Here is a 21,474-nt window from a genome sequence, read left to right as displayed (position 1 = left end):
TTGCACATGGTGTCAGCCGTTTTAGGACAGAAAGGGAACCATTGGCTGTCTCCTTTGATGTTCCTAAAATACCAAGCAGTCCTTGCCGAATCTAATGATATTGAAATTCAAATGACCAATGTCATTAATCCTGCCTCTTTTCTGCAAGGAAAGTCCAAAGCTGAACCTGAAGTACATGACTGCCTAGAGACCATCGAAGCTGTGTACTCTAGCCGACCAGATCTAAAAGAGGAGCTGCTCCCAGATGCCATGAACTGGTTCACTGATGGCAGCAGTTTTGTGAGACAGGGAGTGTGAATGGTGGGGTGTAGGGTATGCCCAGCCTCTGCCTTGGAGAGAAGCCTGCTGAGATAGGGAGATTGCACAACCTCCCAGCAGAATCCCCCTGGAAAAGGCAGCCACCTTTTAGTTATGGTGAGAGAGGACACAGACCCATGATCCTCTTGGAGAACCTATGCAGATCCTTTGTAACCCATTGGCTTTTACCCTCTCACACCCACCCCCTGTACCCCTATAACATCTAGCCCTCTGCCCCTGTGGGATCAGGGAGAACTCGTCCCTAGCCTCCCCTTCGCAGGGTGTGGACTAATAAAGCTGCCTCATGCGGAACTGCTATACGGGTCTCTCATCTCTCTCCTCCTGGTCCGGCCTGGGGTTTGCCTCGCAGGACAAGAACTGAAATCACTCCTGCTGAATCATTAAAGAGCTGATAGCCTGCTGAGACAGGCACTCCCTGCATAGGCACCCCGGCAGCCGAGGGATTGCCGCAGACCTCTGAGGGACTGTTCCTTGCAGGACACTCTCTCTGGAGCTGTCACAGCTTCCTGGGTCTGAGCCACAGACCCCATCCTGGCTGCTTCATCTGGCACCCAAACAGCCATTTGGACCCCAGACCATGGCTTGAGCTGCGTCTTGACCAGCTTCAAGACAGAAACAGCCGTTCGTGCGTTGTTCCTCTGAAGACAGTATCTGCATTATAGTGGACACTTTCCAAGGAGGATAGTTCGAGACCCTCACCTCTCATCTTGGACAAAAACTCCTGAAGATCGAACTGGGCCAGACCACCTCTCAGCAGACATTTTTTTTTGGACTTCACCAGGAGCCAGCCACGCCAGAAGACGGGATTTGTAAGATTAAAAACTGGGCTCCTCTTTTCGCGAGCATCTCTGTTATCTAAGTCCTTTTTGGTTTTTTTCTCCTTTTTTCTGCTGAGGAAGGCACAAAACTCAAAAAATGGGAAACAGGCAAGCTAAACCCTGCCTTTTCCAACCTGAAAGAGACTTATACTCCCTTCTCCTAAATCCCCTCCTCGAAACCGACTTTAAATTCTCTAAAGGTGCTCTTTCTAAGAAAAATCTTAAATCTTTCAGTTTTTGGATATCTCGAAATTTTCCTGATGTCAACATAGATTCTGTCCTTTCTGATCTGTTCTGGGACAAAGTGGGGAAGAAGCTCTATTCTTTTCAAGCTTCGGGAGACCTTTCTGTCTCTCGGTTTGTCCCTTTATTTCATCTAATTGTAAAATCAATACGAAATACATGTCGCGTTGCGAGCAACTCCCAGCTAAACCTGCCCTCGCTTGCCCCTCCCCTCCCCCATCCCTCCTCTCCGCCTAGGACAGAGGCCGCTCCCAGCGCAGAGCCCACCTGCCCCCTCAGCCCTGGCCAGGCTGGAGCGGTAGCCACCCTTATACCGAATCCAAATCCCCTATTCCCAACAGTTCTCCCATCCCCAGCCCCCCCCACTCGCCCCCTCGGTCCCGCTGCCACCCCCCAGGCAGCGCGCACAGGATCCACCCCACCCCCTCCCCCCGGGACAGACAGCTCTGAGCCTCCTCCCACCCAATCCCCCTGCGCCCCTGGTATTTCGCAATCCTTCATGCGTGACAACACCCTCCCCTCCCTCGCGCCAGCTTGTTGCTGCCTGTTCTGAGCTTCCTTTCCCCTGTTACAGCGGGGATTCTGTAACACAATGTATCAAACCAGGAGGCCCGTAAAAAGAAGTATATAAGGACAGATTCTTGGTAGATGTTTCAGAGATATTTATTTCTCTAGCCGCATGGCCGGGATCTCCTGAGGAGCTCCCTCAGTCACGGGACCGAGAGTCCTTGCCCGCGCAGGGAAACACAAACCAACCAATGGGGAATGAGGCTGACCAGGGTCAGGGAAACCCCGTGCCTCCCCCCCGGGCCCCTCTCCCAGGGCTACATGGTGGGGGGAGGGACCCCGACATTCCCCCTCCCCAAGACACTTGCCTCTGCCATGTGTTGTGAACTCCTTTGTTCCAAGCACAGGCAAAACCAAATGTAACTCAAACTCTTTAGCAGTGTCTGATTGGCCGGTCACCCTGGGTCTGCCCCCAGTCCTCCCCTTTCCCCTTCTCCAAATAAAAGAGAGGACCAAGGGGGGGGGGGGGGGGGCCGCCCTCTTTTGGCTTTTCAATCCTTCTGCGAACATCTGTGTGCTTCTGTTTCTTTTTGAAAGCTTCTAATTGCGGGAATTAGGCAAGCTAAGAGCTATATTTCTCCCTCTTTGCTTCTACTGGTGGTATCAGCTTTGCAGCTAATATTTGCCGCTTTTAGAGCTACTGAAGTGCTAGATTGCCCGTGTTACCTCTCTAGGCTGCCCGAGGCTTTCTAAGGCATTGAACTACGAGCCCAGCCAGTAAAAAGCTGTGAGTATATCTCCACGCCAGCTTGTGGTGCCTCTGACCTCCCCCCCACCCCGCCGTGGCAGCACTGGAGCCCTGCTCCACCGATGCGAGCATGGTGCAGCAAACGCCCCACGCCGCACCTCCACACAGCCACAGCACCCGCCGCTGCCGCGCCGCTGGTCCAGCCCATCCCAGACCCCCAGCGCTGCCGTGACCCCAGCTGCAGCTTGCCGTCGCAGCATCCTTGCTCCAGCCCGCGGCTGCCCCACCTCTCCCCCACCCCAACACCACGGTGGCAGCCTTGTTCCAGCAAGCCTCTCTGCTGCCTCTGCCCCTCCCCGCACCCACGGAGCAGGCATTGTAAAATGCGGCACCACCCTACACGATTCCACACATGCACTATGGGGTACAGAGCAAACACCATGCCTCCCGCCAGTGTTTGCCCCCCTCGCCCCTGGCGGAACGCAGCTATGGTGCCAAACAGCATCCGTGCCGCTGCCCCAGGCTGCCACCCGCAGACCAGAAACCCCCTCCTCCTTCCCTTCGCTGGCAGGGGCTCTGCCAGCCTGGCAAATGCCAGCAAACCCCCCTCCTCCCCCTCCCACTTTTTCTTGTGCAATTCCCACTTCCCTCGCTCCTGCCAGGAATCCCACCGCCCCTACCACCCCCCTGCAGCCTCCAGCAGCCTATGCCAACTTCACACAGAATTGCAAAACCAGCATCGGTGGCAACCAGCCCCTCCCCCCTCACAACATGCGGCTGTTGCACAGCTTCTCCGCTGCGCCCCTGCTGCAATACACCCCCCTCCCATCCCTCAAAACACCTCCAACCGCCCGCAACTCCCGCCCTCTGTAAAGCAAAGCCGGCATTTAAAAAAGGCCGCGCTATGCCCCCTGCAGCCCAGCCCCATCCTGCCACAGCTAGCTCCTCATTTTCAGAAGACAGTAGCAGCAGCTTCGATTCTGCATCAGATAGTGAGGATTGATGGGCACACACTCACAGGGAAGCCACCCGAGAGGGGGGCTGGGAGCTAGCCCAAAAGATCTCAGCCTTCCCAGTCGTTATAGGGAAAGGCAGGAGGGGTGGCCCATCAACTACAAAAACATGGAAACCTATCCCATACAAAGAAGTCAAAGAGCTTTGCAAGGCAGCAAAAGAACATGGGAGAAGATCATATTTTTTTACAAACTTATTGGAAGCCACCTTCTCCGCCTATACTCTTTTACCACATGATATTAAAAACATTATTAACTGCATCCTTTCGCCTGCTGAATATATGCTATGGGAAAGGCATTGGAAGAGACATTTAAAAACATTGTCTGACACCTATGCCAAAGACACAAATCAGACAGATTGGACAATCGAACAATTAGCCGGAGAAGGTGACCTCCAGAAACCCTCAGACCAAGCTACCACCTTACCTGAAATAGCATTAAAGGACATATCTATTGCAGCAAAAACATCGCTGCTCCTTACCCCTGATGACTCTGCTCCTACACAACACTTCTCTAACATCAAACAGTCAGTAAATGAAAATTTCATTAAGTTCGTTGATGGTTTAAAATCGAGCTTAGAGAAACAGATAGAGAGTCCTGATGGACGAAAAGAATTTCGGGTAAACTTGCCATGGCAAATGCTAATGAACAATATAAGACTAAAGGGCTTTACCCATGGACACAGAACCCACGATTGAACAAATGATAGAAAGCTGTGCACGACACACATCCACTGAAAACACAGTGACCCAAGCAGTTGTAAAGGGCATCACAGAGGGAGTTTCCAGTGCATTTGCTGCAGCAGTCTCTAAGGAGAATGCCCGCTGTTTCTACTGCGGTGAACTTGGACACTTTATAAAGGACTGCCCAGAAAGGTCACCCACCCAGGACCGTCGCATCACCTACCAAAAGCACCAGAGACAGCAACAGCACCAGCAGCACTCAAAAAACTCCTATCCGAGCGTGGTATCAAGGCCCCGCACTCAGATAACAAATCAAAGGCCATACTACCCTGCCCCGGCTGCGAACTTCACATTGGATTACCAGGACCAGACAACTGGACCTCACCCAGCACCATCATTCCAGGTGATCCCAGAACACATGAGAAGGATCCAACACATGGAGCACTACCGATGGGAACCAGGCATCAACTGGTAACGTCACTGTCACTTAACTTTGTTGACAAGCATTTTTATCGTATCCCCATAGGAAAGTACAGACCGCAGAACGGCCCATGGGACATTCTTATCCTAAGTGATACCCTCCATGGTCCAGAACAAATCTTTGTATTACCTGAGATACAAACAGTGCATCCTGGACAAGAGATTCTTGTCCAGCTTTGCTGCACGGAGACACCTTTCTTTCTCCCACAGGGAACACTGATTGCACAAGCCTTTTTACTTCCACAGAACCGCCCAGAACAGCTTCCCCTCAATCCTACAGCAATGTGGATAGAGATTGTGGGCTCAAACAAACCGACCATCGAGTGCAGCTTGTTCTGTAAGGGAGAGGGGATCTACCGTCCGGGGATGCTCAACACCGGGGCAGACGTGACCATCATCACCCACTCCAAGTGGCCAGGGAATTGGGAACTGGAGCCAGTGGCAGGTATGAACTCCGGGATTGGTGGAGTCGCAGTATCCATGAGGAGCAAACGAAATGTCATCATCAAAGGACCCGAGGGCAAGATAGCACCCACCCGACCATTCGTGGTAAGGGCCCCCATCACCTTATGGGGCAGAGACCTTCTATCCCAGTGGGGGGCTACCCTCATGTAGTGGTTTGGTCCAAAATACTCATTACTGTTTATCTTCTGTGAGATAAGAATTAGGAGAAATGCAAAGCAGGCACCAGACTTGAAAGAATATAAAAAAGTTTATTAATAGACCTAAAAGAGGGAAAAAAAATTATACCATACCTTCAGAGCTCTCCTCCTCCCCCCACCTTCCTCCCTTCTCCCACTGACAATGTAAAAAGACAACCCTTGAGATGTTCAGTCTGTTTACCACTTCCATAATAACCTTGTTCAGTCCACTTAGAAAGAGAAGTCTCTTCTTGCTCGTGCTATGAAAACATTATTACAAATGAGACAGCCGCCCACTTCCAAATATTGTTCAGTCCATTTAGGAAGAGGAGTCTCTCTGCCCGCATGCGAGTCCCTTCCCCCAACTTGCAGCTTTTCCCACAACTGCTTTCGAGGGTCCACTCTTGAAGTTTTTTGGGGTACAATTTTAAGGTTGAGCCGTTCAGAAACAAAAGTTCTCTTCACCCATCTCTGGGAGCATTTCATCTCTAAGAACAGAGGCCCTCCTCCTTCCCTGGGAGCAAAGGGTGCTCCTCATCTTCATCTTTAGGACTATCTCTGGGAGCATCTCTAGGAACTGTGGTTTTCTCCTTTCCTATTTGGAGCAAAAGTCTTCATTGCTTCCATCTCTCCCTGTCCAAACTTCTCATGAAATTACAGCTGCATCAGCATCTGCTTATCTCAGCGCAGGTGCTTTTGCTTATGAGTTGAACACTCCACCCCCCATATCTTCATGAAATTGCAACGGGATACTTTGATATATCATAGCTTCACAACAGAATTTCAGCTTTAAGCATCTCCTCTTTCTCTTCCCTCAGGTTTTCAGCTCTTCACAGCACTAAAAGGGTTAATCTCACCTAGGCCTTGCAGCTGGAATGTGTCTTATTGCTGTTGGTCACCTGACCTCCTGTTCCGGACAGCGGTGCCGCTTTTTGCTGAAATCTTGGCCGCAGTGGGGGGGGGGGGGGAGGAGGGAGTTCCGAGCCGCTCTGGCTGCCCACAGCCCTGCTGGGTGCGTCATCCTGGAGCCGTGGCCCAGCCCGGTCTGGCCCGAGCAGGGGCCGGGCCCACTGGCCCCCACTCGGACCCTGCAGCCACCTGTCCCAGCGCCAGAAATGAGAGAGAGCTTGGGGGGGGGAGTTTGTCTATTCTTTAGTGTGTATCACAGAGGAGGTCACAACTTTAAGTGGCTTAAAGAATTGTCCATATTCAAACTGGCCATCTGATAGGTTCTATCAGGTCCCAGAGGAAGCTGTAAGCACCCCTTAGCAAGGACATCCCTTCTGGGACTATGCTTGCTAACCTATGACACCTCACCATTCCCAGCTGGGATTTCTGATCAGGGCCACTGAGAAACGTGCGCTACCATCCACTCCCCCGCTCACCTGCAAGAGTGACAGCCCAAGATGGAAGAAACAGTGGCCCCTTGAAGAAGTAAAACTGCCTGTGTCGGAAGCCCTGGTAGAAGAGCAACTTGCCAAAGGTCACATCACCAAGACCATCAGCCCTTGGAACTCCCCTATCTTTGTGCTGAAAAAGCCTGGCAAAGACAGATGGTGACTTCTTCATGGTCTCCGCAAAATCAATGAGGTCATTGAAGACATGGGCCCCTCCAACCTGGCCTCCCATCACCATCGATGCTGCCCCGAGACTGGATGCTTGCCATCATAGACAAAAAAGACTGTTTCTTTAACATCCTGCTCCATCCCCAAGACGCACCACAGTTTACTTTCTCTTTCCCCTCTCTTAGTGAACAAGCCCCACTCAGAAGATACCACTGGCTCGTCCTCCCACAAGGCATGAAGAACAGCCCGGCCATCTGCCAGTGGTATGTCACCCACATACTGTCTCCCATCAGGAGCCTGTTCCCAGAAGCAATCATCCACCACTATATGGATGACATCCTAATCTGTGCATCAGATAAAGCTTATTTGGACAGAACTCTTAAAAAGACAATTAAAGCCATAGATGAGGCAGGGTTCGAGATTCATGAGGACAAAGTGCAGCACTCCAGCCCATGGACTTACCTCCACATCCAGACCAATGAGAGAACCATCGTACCCCAGCAACTCACCATCAGAGATGATCCAAAGACCCTAAGAGACTTAGCTTGTGTGGATCCACAAACTGGATACACCCCCTACTAGGGGTCACAACAGAAGACCTCGGCCCCCTCTTCAACCTCCTCTGTGGTAGCGGAGACTTGGACTCTCCACGCGCCCTCACGCCAGAAGCCCAAGATACCATCACCAAAGTCCAGGAAGCCCTGTCTTCATGCCAAGCCCATCACGTCAAACCCAGCCTGCCTCTCTAGTTTGCAGTTCTGGGTAAGGCTCCCTGTTTCCACGGACTGATCTTCCAATGGGACCCTCAACTCAGAGACCCTTTGCTGATACTTGAATGGGTCTTCACAAGCAATCAACCTACAAAAACAATAACCACCTTCCAAGAAGTAATAGCACATTTAATAAAAAAGGCCAGAACTGCCTCCGCTCTCTTGCAGGGTGTGAGTTCACATGCATATACTTGCCATTGACCACTGGAGATCTGGAGCATTTGCTCCAGAACAATGAGAGCCTCCAGTTCGCCCTAGATAGCCACACAGGCCAAATTTCCATCCACATGCCAAAACATAGACTTTTCAATTGTGATGCAGCCTTTAAATTGATCCCAAAATTAATCCAAAGTAGAAAACCTCTCAAAGCTCTGACCATCTTTACAGATGGCTTTCGTTCATCCCATAGGTCAGTAATGGCATGGAGGGATCCCAATACCCAAAAATGGGAGTCTGATATCCAACTAGTAGAGGGATCTCCACAGATTGCGGAATTAGCAGCTGTTGTCAGAGCCTTTGAGAAATTCAAAGACGAACCTTTTAATCTGGTCACAGATTCAGCTCATGTTGCTGGAATAGCTATGAGGGCTGAACATGCTTTTCTCAAAGAGGTCTCCAATCAAAAATTATACCAATTGGTTTCCACATTAATTCATTTAATCTCCCACAGAAAGCAACCTTATCACATTATGCATGTGAGGTCACACACTGACCTCCCAAGCACCATTGCGGAAGGGAACAGGAGAGCAGATGCACTGGCCATGCCAGCAGAGACTGCAAATGTCCCTGACATCTTTGCCCAGGCAAAGTTGTCACATGCATTTTTTCACCAAAACATTCCTGCACTCGTCAGAATGTTTAAGCTCTCGAAAGATCAAACAAAAGTTATCATCGTAACTTGCCCAAACTGCCAGAATTACCAAATTCCATCTATGGGTACCGGAGTCAACCCCCGTGGTCTGAACAGCTGCCAATTGTGGCAAACTGACGTAACTCACTTCCCATCCTTTGGGAGATCCTAATATGTGCACGTGTCAGTCGACACGTTTTCTGGGGCAGTGTTTGCGTCAGCACACGCTGGGGAAAATGCAGTCCACGTCATCAAGCATTTTCTCCTTGCATTTGCCACCCTGGGAGTTCCTGAAGAAATCAAAACGGATAATGGGCCTGCCTACACCTCTCGTAAGTCAGAAGATTTCTTCAACCAATGGGGAATAAAACACAAGACAGTCATACCTGGCAATCCCACAGGACAATCCATCGTGGAAAGGACCCACCAAACCCTCAAAAGAGTCCTCAATCAGCAACGGAGAGAAACAGAAATCTTGTCTCCTGTTGAAAGACTCTGTAAGGCTCTCTGTGTCATTAACTTCCTAAATGGTACCTCATCGGAGCCTGTCCCCCCAATACTCCACCACTTCTCAAATTCAACCCAAGCTAAGCTCACAGAGAAACCACCAGTGCTGGTGAAGGACCCAGAATCACACCAGGTCTCTGGGCCTCTCCAATTGATTACCTGGGGGAGAGGCTACGCCTGTGTCTCGCTACCATCTGGCCCAAAGTGGTTCCCAGGAAAAAATATAAAACCATACCTAGGCCCTGCAAACACTGCTCCCATGAACACCAACAAGAACTCTTCTGAGTCAAATACAGGACTTCCCCAAAACCAGACCAGCTCTGCATGGAAATGAAGACGTCACCGAATGCCCACCAACCAGAGAAAAGATCGTCCCACCACACGGCAGCAGACAAAACAGAAAGCTGAACAAGATGCTACAGCAAAAGTCAAGCCATAGGCTGGACACAGCCTGAAAAAACTGATCCTTAGTTTATATGTTACCAACCCCTTTTTACCCCAAAATATCCCCTTCCCTTGTCAAACCTCCTTAAACCCTAAAACCTCCCTTCTCACCATAAAGCTAACAAATCTCACTTATATTCCCTCTCAGAAGCCCTATCCCTGTCCAAAGATTAAATTTATCTACATTGATGCTGTCCTCATCGCTGCCTGGATGCTCTTTGCCATACCACATGCCTTCAGCTGGCTTGTCCCACAGCCTAGCCATAATATTTGGGTGACCCTAGCAAAGACACTCAATCAAGACAATCTGTGCCTGTCCATGGGCAGTGTAGACAACCCACTCTCTACGTGCCTGGTAGGAATTCTTTTAGTAGCAGATGATTGGCCCATCACTAACCCAGAGCTCCTCCGCACTGCAGGTAAGAGGCCCAACCCGGTAGACACCTGAGACGAGTGGACAAAGATTCTGCCAAATGCTCGAGATGAGCCCCAAGAATTGAACCTGCTGGGGTCCTCCAAAGCAACATATTGTGTCAAATTTTATTTTAGACAGCAAAGCCAATGTCGGCCAGGAATTGACCAGGCAAAAAACACATACAGAAAAGACATATCACCAATTAACAAAGCCTATAATAGTCAAGATTGGTGCAATTACACCAGTCATGTACACTCTATGTCCACTCTCCACCCCAAAGTGTTACTCCGAGGAGTGTTTTTGGTGTGTGGTGACAGAGTATGGGCTGGGATCCCCTCACGCCTCCAAGGAGGCCCCTGTAGCCTTGGCAAGCTTTCTACCCTCACCCCAAATATCACATTGTTACATAATTGGAGACAAACAAATGTATCGACACGCCAAAAGAGATCCTTTACTGAGTTTGACGAAAGCTGTGACAGCCACATTTACAACTGGAATAAGGCTGAACAAGTCACAGTTTCCGTGTTCACTCCTTGGTTAGCTGCACTCAAAGCCCTTGGGGATATCCATCACCTAGGGTGTTGGCTAAGCAAGCAGGCCAATGCGACATCTGCCACCTTGAGCGATCTTTTAAAAGATGAGGAGACTACCAGACACGCAACCCTATAGAATCGAGCAGCAATCGACTACCTACTGCTTGCCTATGGACATGGCTGCCAAGACTTTGAAGGGATGTGCTGCTTCAATCTTTCTTCGCACTAAACATCCATCCAGGTGAACATCCAGAAACTACAAGAACTAGTAAAAGACCTAAAAGTAGATAAGAGCCTAGACTGGGTCATTGACCTTTTTGGACGATGGGGAATAACGGGATGGATCGCATCTTTGATTAAGGGAGTTTTGTGGGTATTCATTGTAATTATTATCGTGTTACTTATGTTCTCTTGACTCCTACATTGCTGCAGAAAGGCTGACGGAAATGCCTTTTTAATAAGTACAGAAGGGGGAGTTGTGGGGCATACCCAGCCCCCGCCCTGGAGGGACGTCTGCTAAGGAGAGTGCCTAAACCTCCCAGCAGAACTCCTCTGGAACGGCAGCTACTTTTCAGTTATGGCGAGAAGAAGAAAAACCCAGAATCCTCTGGGAGACCCTATGCAGATCCTTTGTAACCAATTGGCCCTTACCCTCTGACACCCACCCTCTGTATCCCTATAAAGCTAGCCCCCTGCCTCTGCAAGGGCAGAGAGAGCTCATCCCTGGCCTCCCCTTCGCTGGACTAATAAAGCTACCTCTTGTGGAACAGCTACACGGGCCTCTTGTCTCTCTCCCTGGTCTGGCCTGGAGGCTGCCCTGCAGAGCTGAGCTGAAATCATGAGATGACAATCACTAAAGAGCTGACAGCCTTTGCACAGGCAGTCCAGCTAGCAGCTGAGTGTAGTGGGTTCAGTTTGTAACCGGGCAGAAACACCATTTTAGTGTAGTGGTTTGGTCCAAAATACTCATTACTGTTTATCTTCTGTGAGATAAGAATTAGGAGAAATGCAAAGCAGGCACCAAACTTGAATGAATATAAAGAAGTTTATTAACAGACCTAAAAGAAGAAGAAAAAAAAAATTATACTACATCTTCAGAACTCTCCTCCTCCCCCTACCTTCCTCCCTTCTCCCACTGACAATGTAAAAAGACAACCCTTAAGATGTTCAGTCTGTTTATCACTTCCATAATAACCTTGTTCAGTCCATTTAGGAAGAGGAGTCTCTCTGCTCACATGTGAGTCCCTTCCCCCAACTTGCAGCTTTTCCCACAACTGCTTTCGATGGTCCACTCTTGAAGTTTTTTGGGGTACAATTTTAAGGTTGAGCCATTCAGAAACAAAAGTTCTCTTCACCCATCTCTGGGAGCATTTCATCTCTAAGAACAGAGGCCCTTCTCCTTCCCTGGGAGCAAAGGGTCTTCCTCATCTTCATCTTTAGGACTATCTCTGGGACCATCTCTAGGAACTGAGGTTTTCTCCTTTCCTATTTGGAGCAGAAGTCCTCATCGCTTCCATCTCTCCCTGTCCAAACTTCTCATGAAATTACAGCTGCATCAGCATCTGCCTATCTCAGCGCAGGTGCTTTTGCTTACAAGTTGAACTGAACACTCCACTGTTGGGGTCTCCTCTCCCCGCCGTGTAGCCCTGGGAGAGGGGCCCTGAGGGGACAGACACGGGGTTTCCCTGCCCCTGCTCAGCCTCGTTCCCATTGGTTGGTTTGTGTTCCCCTGCGCGGGCAGAAGGACCCTTGGTCCGGTGACTGTAACAGTTCCTGAGCAGAGCTCCGGCCATGCGGCTGGAGAAATAAACATCTCTCTGAAACAGCTATCAAGAATCTGTCTGTCCATATATATTTCCTTTCCACGGGACTCCTGGTTTGATATATGCATGTTGCAGTATCCCCACTGCAACATAATGGTGGAAAATTGTGAGCAGAACGATCCCCGATTCCTAAGAGACTGATTTGTGTGAGTAAACCCTGGAAACTTTGGATTCCTCTTCTTGGTTTTGCTTTGCTATTCCATATCTAAACTATGGAGGAACCGTGGGAAGACTGTTGGCTCTCAGAGCCGCATACGGACATTTATCTTAAACTTAAAAAGATTCTTGAACAACGATTTGTAAATTTTAGCTTGATTCAAGCTCAAAAAGAACTGAAACACTTCCTGGCATGATTGTTTAAGAACTTTTTCTATGTTTCTTGGGATTCAATTCTTACCAAGGGCTTTTGGAAAACCGTTTGGACACAGTTAATATTGGAGTCAAAATATATGCCGATGGAAGACTATTTTCGTGAATATTATTTAATTACCGAGACTGTTGAGCAATGTCAGCTGTGTCTTGGCGAAGGGAAGCCTGGCGCAGGGACTGTGCGGCCCAGGCCACGTGCACCGAGTGCTTTGCGAGCAGCAGCGAGACAGCTCCCGCGTGCGGGCGGAGCCAAGCGAGCCGCAGTGTCGGTGGCAGAGCGAGGCACAGCAGGAGCGGGGAGACCCGGCAGTGCCCGCCCGGCCCTGCGCAGCGCGTGGTGGAGCGAGCCCCGTGAACGCCCGACCAAGAGGGGCGGCGCGCGGGCGGCGGCTGGCGGTGATGGCGGTAGAACGGAGCGGCGCCCAGCCGAAATGCGCGCTGGAGCAGGGCACGGGGGGGTCATCGCTTGGGGGCCTGGCCGAGACGTGGGTACAGCGCCTGGCAGCGGCAGTGAAGCTGCGACCAGAGGAGGCCCGGCCCGTGCAGCCCCGAATGCGACCCCGGGAAGAGCGCGCAGGCACCAGCAGCTCCAACAATTCCAACACGGGAGCAACCGAAAGAGAGAACAAAGACGCAGCGAGACAGAAAACAGCAGCCACTCGGAAAAAGGAAAAGATCATAGTACCTAAGATCTTAGGGATAGTAAAATGGTATAATGTTAAGCAAAATTATGGTTTTATAACAAGGTGTGACAACCAGCAAGACATATTCGTGCATAGAACTGCTATTAAAAAGAATAACCCTGAAAAATGTATCCCAAGCTTGGGAGATGGAGAGGTGGTGGAATTCAAAATTGTGCAAGGTATAAAAGGGTTACAAGCAGCAGATGTCACTGGGCCTGATGGTGTTTCTGTAAAAGGCAGTATATATACTAAAAATCGTAGTCATATTAGACAATATCTCCATTATAAGGCCCCCCTACAGTCTCCCTTTCCTAATCCCACCTTTCCCTTTTATCCTATATCCTATTACCCCCAGTGTATTCCAAATCCATTTTTTCATCCATGGTTTCCCTCACAAAACCATGGTTTTGCCAATTTTTTCCCCAAAAATCCCTTTCCAATGCCGAGTGGGGGATGATAAGGGGGAGGGAAGAAGTTAAACCCTCTCCTGCCTCAGTTTCCCCACAAAGCATGCTCAGAGAGTTCTGTCTCCCTTCTGTCAGCCCTAAGATGTTCCACAGAATCTGTTTGGACATTTAAAGACTCAGGAGGGTGGCTTGTTTTGTTTTGAAACTGTTCTTGTTATGTTTATCCAGTTGTTTTCATTCTCCTTTTATTAAAATAAAACGGGTGAGGTGTTGGGGTCTCCTCCCCTGCCATGGAGCCCTGGGAGAGGGGCCCTGAGGGGACAGACACGGGGTTTCCCTGCCCCTGCTCAGCCTCGTTCCCATTGGTTGGTTTGTGTTCCCCTGCGCGGGCAGAAGGACCCTTGGTCCGGTGACTGTAACAGTTCCTGAGCAGAGCTCCGGCCATGCGGCTGGAGAAATAAACATCTCTCTGAAACAGCTATCAAGAATCTGTCTGTCCATATATATTTCCTTTCCACGGGACTCCTGGTTTGATATATGCATGTTGCAGTATCCCCACTGCAACACTCCACCCCCCATATCTTCATGAAATTACAACGGGATACTCTGATATATCATAGCTTCACAACAGAATTTCAGCTTTAAGCATCTCCTCTTTCTCTTCCCTCAGGTTTTCAGCTCTTCACAGCACTAAAAGGGTTAATCTCACCTAGGCCTTGCAGCTGGAATGTGGCTTATCGCAGTGAAGAGGGGGGACAGCCGAGCCGCTCTCGCTGCCCACAGCAAGGCTGTGGGGGGGTTCCGCGGGTGGAACAGGTCCATTGGCTCCAGGATGGCCGTGGCCTGGCCTGGGCCCATGGGACCCCGCACGGGGCCCGCAGCCACCTGTCCCAGCACCGGAAACAAGAGAAAGAGGCTGTGGGGGGGGGTTGTCTATTCTTAAGTGTGTATCACAGAGGGGGTCACAATTTTAAGTGGCTCAAATAATTGTCCATATTCAAACTGGCCATCTGATAGGTTCTGTTAGGTCATAGAGGAAGCTGTAAGAAGAGCATCACTTCCGAGACTCAGCTTGCTAACCTATGACACTGAGGGAAGACACTGGGCCTCAGGAAGACGATCTCTTTCGGGACCATCTCTCCGGACCGGTCACAGCTCCCTCAGTCAGAGCTACTGACCCCAAACCAGCTGCCATAACTTGCCATGTAGGGCTCCATACGGCAGCTTTCCATTTTCAGTGTATCCCTACAATATGGCAGGAACTGTCAGTGAAGAAAGCGTGTTGCTTTTCATTTTCTTGTAGTTGATTATATGGTGGGGCCTCCTCAGCCCCTGTCACCTTTTCCTCCTCTGATGATGATAGTCCAGAATTTTTGCCTTCAGGCCAGTTCATTATGATCTCCAAGATCCTTGGGCAATTGCTATTTCCTATTCAAGCTCCCTGTGTGATCAGTGCAACCCACTTACTCCACATAGTATCAGTGGCATGATGTGTGGAAGGGATTATCCCTGTTAAGGTCCAGCCCAGCACTGGCAGTTGGGGTGCCAGGAGGAGCTGTGCTTTGGTGCCAATTACTTCTGAAGCAGCTTGAACCCCTTCATAAGCTGTCATGCTCTCTTTTTCACTTGGAGTGTAACAGACTTCAATTCCTCTCTATCCCTGACTCCAGAACCCCAGGGGTCATCATTGAGTGTCTCCAGGTACCTTCTGCCAGAGACTCCAGGAAGGATCATTCTCCCTGGCTGCAGTGTAGAGCACATTTTTCACATCTTGTCCTGTTGTGACTGATCCAAGGGCTACTGCATGAACAATCTCCCATTTAATTTTTTCAAAAGCTTGTTGTTGTTCAGGACCTCACTTGAAATCCTTCTTCTGGGTCACATGATAGAGAGGGTTTACAATCTGACTGTAATCTGGAAAATGCATCCTCCAAAAACCCACAGCGCCTAGGAAAGCCTGTCTTCTTGCTGGTCATGGGGGACATAGCTGCTATTTTGTTGACCACGTCCATCTTGGCTTTTTACTCCCAAAATCTGAATTTCCTGGGCAGGTCCCTTTACCTTACTTTGTTTTACAGCAAAACCAGCCTTCAGGAGGATCTGGATTATCTTCTCCCCTTTCTCAAAAACTTCCTCTGCTGTGATAAGTCCTATCACCCCCATCATCAGGCCATAATGCCCATGGTAATCCCTTTACTACATATTTCATGGTTCTACTGGAACCAAGAGTGGTAGCTATGTTCTTTTCTATATGTTTTCTGTCTTTCTCTCTCTTTCTTCTCTTTCTTCTTCTAATTCCCTCTTCTCAGAGTTTTGAGTAATTTAAAATCGGATGGGCTTTGCGTTTGCTAAGTTGAATGGGCTAAGGCAATGCTTTGTGGAATGTTTTATGTTGATTGAATGCTGCTCTAAACTGTTGCCAAAGTTCTCTGATTTTCTGAAGCTGCCAGTAAAGTTTATTTTGTTGTTTTGACCTCTTGAGAATATCTTGTCAGTATTTCTCCTGTGTGCCTAACTCAAAGTACATGAAAAACTGTAAGCCCTTTTAAGAGGTTTCATTGAATGAGTTTTTTGGGGCCTTACAACCATCTCAGCCTAGACTGGCTGTTTAACAAAGCACACAGGATAGGACTTCTATACCACATTATTCCAAAAGCAGCTTCCTATTGCAGGAACACATCTGCTCACAGAATAAAGATTGTCCATACCTTAGTGTTAATGTGTGCATGCAAGATGCATATCTCACACTCATTCAGTATCCCTAGACAAATGTATGCATTCAGAGTGGCTCCACTCTCCCATGGCCTCTTTTCAGGAGTCTGTAATGGAAAGTTCATCTCACATTCACACCTTTCCTCAGCAGTACACCTGCATGCTGTCTTCAAAATGCTAACTCCAGGGACTCAGACAATGCAGTTGCAATACCAACATCATTGATAATTGTGCACAAAATTGCAGGCTGAGACCATAGGGCCATTTTGTGCCAAGGCCTCGTTTTGCTTGCTGACATTCTATGGCACAAGAAAGTAGATTTGCAGACCAAACTTGAAAATAACACAACTTTATAAATAGAGAGCATCTGACTTCTACAGGGGAATCCTTGAGCTGGAACCAGCCTCCAGCTTTATCTTTATAGACTGCATTCTTGGATGAAAGAAAATCCAACAAAAAACAGCAGGAAACAAGAAAGCTGAAGGAGGAACTAAAAAACCGGAAATAGTTCAGAGAAGGAAGATAGAACATACTTAGCAGAGAGAAAAACCAGACAGGCATGATTTCTCTACTATATGCAGATATCAGAATGAAAAGTTTTGATGCAGTATATTGATGACACAATCTCAGGGCATGAACTGCAATAAGATTGGGTTGCCAGCAATTGCTGACCCAGTGGTTGCTTAGATTTTCCTCAGAAAGATGAAAAAAGTTTGAGCTGCTGTGAAGAAGTGTGCCTGGCACAAGGCACTAATCACTGTTGCTGTGACCCAGCCCACTACGGGGCTGGGGCAGCATGATGCCAATCAATCCCAGCCCATCCCCTGGATTGAGTTTCCCGAAGAGGCAGACTCAGAGGGTGGATTGAGGGGCGGCTCAGAAGCCTAAGCTGCACCCCCCCCCTCCCCCCCCAGGGCGGTGCCCGGGTACAAGCCGCCTCCCCCGGTTTGGGAAAATTCTCGGTTACTCGGTTGTTCGCTGGTTCTCTGTTATAACTCCCGCCTCTCGGTTTCCCCCAGTGGTTCTTGTTACATTGTATCCTCCCCCTGGCTTGTAACTCATTGGTTGTTTTCCCCTTTCACCATGGTTTTCAAACTCTCTATAAAACTGAGGACAAGCCTCGGGGAAGCATCCCATCACATTCCATCCCTTCCGAGCTTGTTCGGGTTGCAAAACTTATAACAATAAACCTGTTAGGAGCCAGACCAGAACAGCCTCTCTCTTCCTTTGTCTCCGAGCTAACGTGAGCTGATACCATCGGTTCCTGCCGTGTTCCCTCTGCAAAGAAGCCAGCTAGCTAGCTCAGCCAGCAGCTCTATTCCTGATGCCGAAGTCGCTTCAGCGACGCACGGAAGTAATGCAGATGGACTCTCTCTGACCTGGGGCACGCCAGAGCTCGTGCCTCGAGCAGAAGAACTGCATTAGGTTGGCGCCCAATGTGAGGCATCATTAAGAACGCTTGCTGAGCTGCTTGCTTTACAGCATTCAGGACTGGCTCTGGTGTATTTTGAGCCTGGTTCTGGGGCTTGGCTAATAACCCCTCACTGGTAAGATGATCCATAGAAACCCCCGCATTGTTTGGATCCTGCAGTAAAATAGGGAGGACCTCTCCCAGTTGCTTTCTCCAACCTTCTTCCCACATTTGAAACTCGGATGGGGAAAGCAAGCAGGAGAAAATGCTTTTGAGGTCATGTGGCAGAATCACTGTACTGGTGAGAGTTATCTTAAGAAGGTTCTTAAAATACTGACTCTCCCTCCCGAATTCTTTCTGGGCTTTGCAAAGCTCTTTGAGCCCTGCAGGATCAAAAGGTTTCCATGTGGGATTATTGCCTGCTCTGTCATAGGTGACAGGAGCGGCGAAGGGGTAGGAGGAGGCTGAGGGGACTCCCGGACCAGATTTCAAGATGGCATCGGTTCCGGTTTCTACCCCATGGGAACCAGAAGAGGGGGGCGTGGGAAGCAGGAAGTCCTCCACAGGGGGCGGGGTTGGAGGACCAGGAGGCGTGGTCACAGGGTGGGCGGGGATTCCTGATGCAGGGGGCGGTACCTGACATGTGGGAGGAACCCTGTGACGTCACATCTGGGGGCGGGGATAGGAAAGGGTTGGCGGCAGGAGGGCGAAAGGGACTGTGGGAAGAAGAAGAGGGGGAGGGGTGAACTGTGCCATGCTGTCAGCGCCATTGTTCAGACACGTGGAGTGGGGGGAGGGTACAATGGCAAACAGCATTTAGAACAGTTTTCTGGGCTTACAACTGGGGAAGAGGGTGAGGGATACAGGGTTTGGGAAGAGGTCGAGGCAGCTTGGCCAGGGCTAACTCGACAGGGCGGCTGAAAAGACTGAGAGGGGTCAGAGAGAAGGTAGCAACTCTGTGCCTCTGGGCATATCACCCCATTCAGTTTTTCCAACGAAAGGGGAGGAAGGAGGGATATGGGAAGAACTGTGAGGGGATTTGTGCTTTTCTTTTACTTTTTATGCAAGTCCGAAAGGACTAGAACTAGAGGAAAGAATTCTTCTCCTGAGGAGTCTCCCTTTCACTTTAAATCAGTAATCTTATCCCCCACAGCCTGCCAGAAGGCAGGAGATTTTAAATTTGCAGAAGACACTTGAGGAAGGTAAAAGAAAAGCCAGTGAACAAACTGTTTTAACAGACCCTTTGAAAATTTAAAACCATTGACTGCAAGGAATTTCGCAACTTGGAGAAAAACCTCTGTTTGGGGCTGAGAGAGTTTTGATCCCATCTCTCTCTCAGCACTTCTTCCACCCACCACCTGCAAAATGAAAAAAGAAACAAAATATCAGGGATTGAGGATACTCACACAAGTTTCAGAAATCAGTTAAAAGGTGTTCGGTCCCAAACTAAAAGGCACAGGTGGGGTTCTCCAAGGCACGGCTGCTCTCCAAAGTCAGTTCAGTGCAGAATCAGTGGGAGTTAGCAGCCTTCTCTCAGGGCACCACTCCCAAAACAGAGCGGACTGAACTGAGAGGCGTCGGCAGGCCCAAAGTCGCTTCTTCTCACTGTCCACCAACAGCCACGATATTGCAGGGATCCACTCGCGTGAGCGCCATGCTTGGTGTGCCATCCTAACGCAGTTCTTGTGCTCGAGGCACAAGCTCTGGCAAGCCCCAGGTCAGAGAGAGTCCATCTGCATTACTTCCGTGCGTCGCTGAAGCGACTTCGGCATCAGGAATAGAGCTGCTGGCTGAGCTAGCTAGCTGGCTTCTTTGCAGAGGGAACACGGCAGGAACCGATGGTATCAGCTCACGTTAGCTTGGAGACAAAGGAAGAGAGAGGCTGTTCTGGTCTGGCTCCTAACAGGTTTATTGTTATAAGTTTTGCAACCCGAACAAGCTCGGAAGGGATGGAATGCGATGGGATGCTTCCCCGAGGCTTGTCCTCAGTTTTATAGAGAGTTTGAAAACCATGGTGAAAGGGGAAAACAACCAATGAGTTACAAGCCAGGGGGAGGATACAATGTAACAAGAACCACTGGGGGAAACCGAGAGGTGGGAGTTATAACAGAGAACCAGCGAACAACCGAGTAACCGAGAATTTTCCCAAACCGGGGGAGGCGGCTTGTACCCGGGCACCGCCCTGGGGGGGGAGGGGGGAGGGTGCAGCTTAGGCTTCTGAGCCGCCCCTCGACCCACCCTCTGAGTCTGCCTCTTCGGGAAACTCAATCCAGGGGATGGGCTGGGATTGATTGGCATCATGCTGCCCCAGCCCCGCAGTGGGCTGGGTCACACCAACAAATCACCTTTGGTTCAGAACGTCAGTGATCATGATAAGCTGTTCTCAGTATTTGCACTATCTGTCTCTGTAGCTTATCTGGACTGTCATTTCCCACTGAAAGATAGCATCATGCACCTTTTCAGGAATTCCTCTTAGAAAGAGATGAACTCAGGTGGAAGACTGAGCCCATGGGAGTTTGCACCTGTAGGAGAGCCATGGTGTCCTGATTTCAGCTAGGGTAGAGTTAATTTCTTCTCATTGGCTGTTACAGTGCTGTGTTTTGGATTCAGAATGAGAATGGTGTTGATAACACACCAATGCTTTAGTTTCTTGCCAAGTCGTGTTTATCCAAGTCAAGGACTTTTTTTCTTGGTCTCATGCTCTGCCAGTGAGGAGGTTTGCAAAGGAGACTGGGGGGGAGCACAGCTGGGACAGGTGACCCGAACTGACCAAAGAGATATTCCACACCATAAAACATCATACCCAGTATATAAACTGGGGGGAGTTACCTGGAAGGGCCAATCTGGGTTTGGGAAGGGGGATCTGACATAGCTCAGCAAGTGCTGAGCAATTGCATTGTGCATAATTTGGGGGTTTTCCCCCCTTTTTATTATCCTTATTATTGTTATTTACCATTATTATTGTATTTTCTTTATTTTCAATTATTAAACTGTTCTTATCTCAACATAAAAGTTTTACTTTGATTCTCCTCCCCATCCCACCAGGGTAGGCGAGAAGAGAGGGGGGGTTGAGCGAGCGGCTGTGAGGTGCTTCATCTACAGCTGGGCTTAAAACCACAATGGTCCTTTTTGCAGCCCAAACAGGGGCCCAAGGGGTTGAGATAAGGACAAATACGACCAGAGTGTGTTACAAGCAAATTGTTATAACCATTCATTGTATTGGTTTAATGGTTGCTAGTTACAGTGTGGACTTATTTGCTCTCATATTTGTGGCATTTTGTCTCTATTATACCAGTTAAATCTTACTTGCAGTACGTGTTCTCTGTGGGTTATTTCGTAGGATGGGCTTATGATGTAATAGCGTTGCTGGTTGGGACACCAATCTGGTGTATGTATTCAGTATTGAGGCACCTCTGTGCTTTGGGAGTCATCTACTGGGAACGATTAATAATCACACCTTTGTTTTTTCTCCTCAGAGGAACAACCAATGTGGAAGGTATCTTTTCAGCTTTATACCGGCTAGGCTAGTAGTTT

Source organism: Coloeus monedula (assembly GCF_965178545.1).
Source record: "Coloeus monedula genome assembly, chromosome: W".
Lineage (NCBI taxonomy): Eukaryota > Metazoa > Chordata > Aves > Passeriformes > Corvidae > Coloeus > Coloeus monedula.
The sequence above is the reverse complement of the archived record's forward strand: the minus strand, read 5'-3'. Positions refer to the sequence as shown.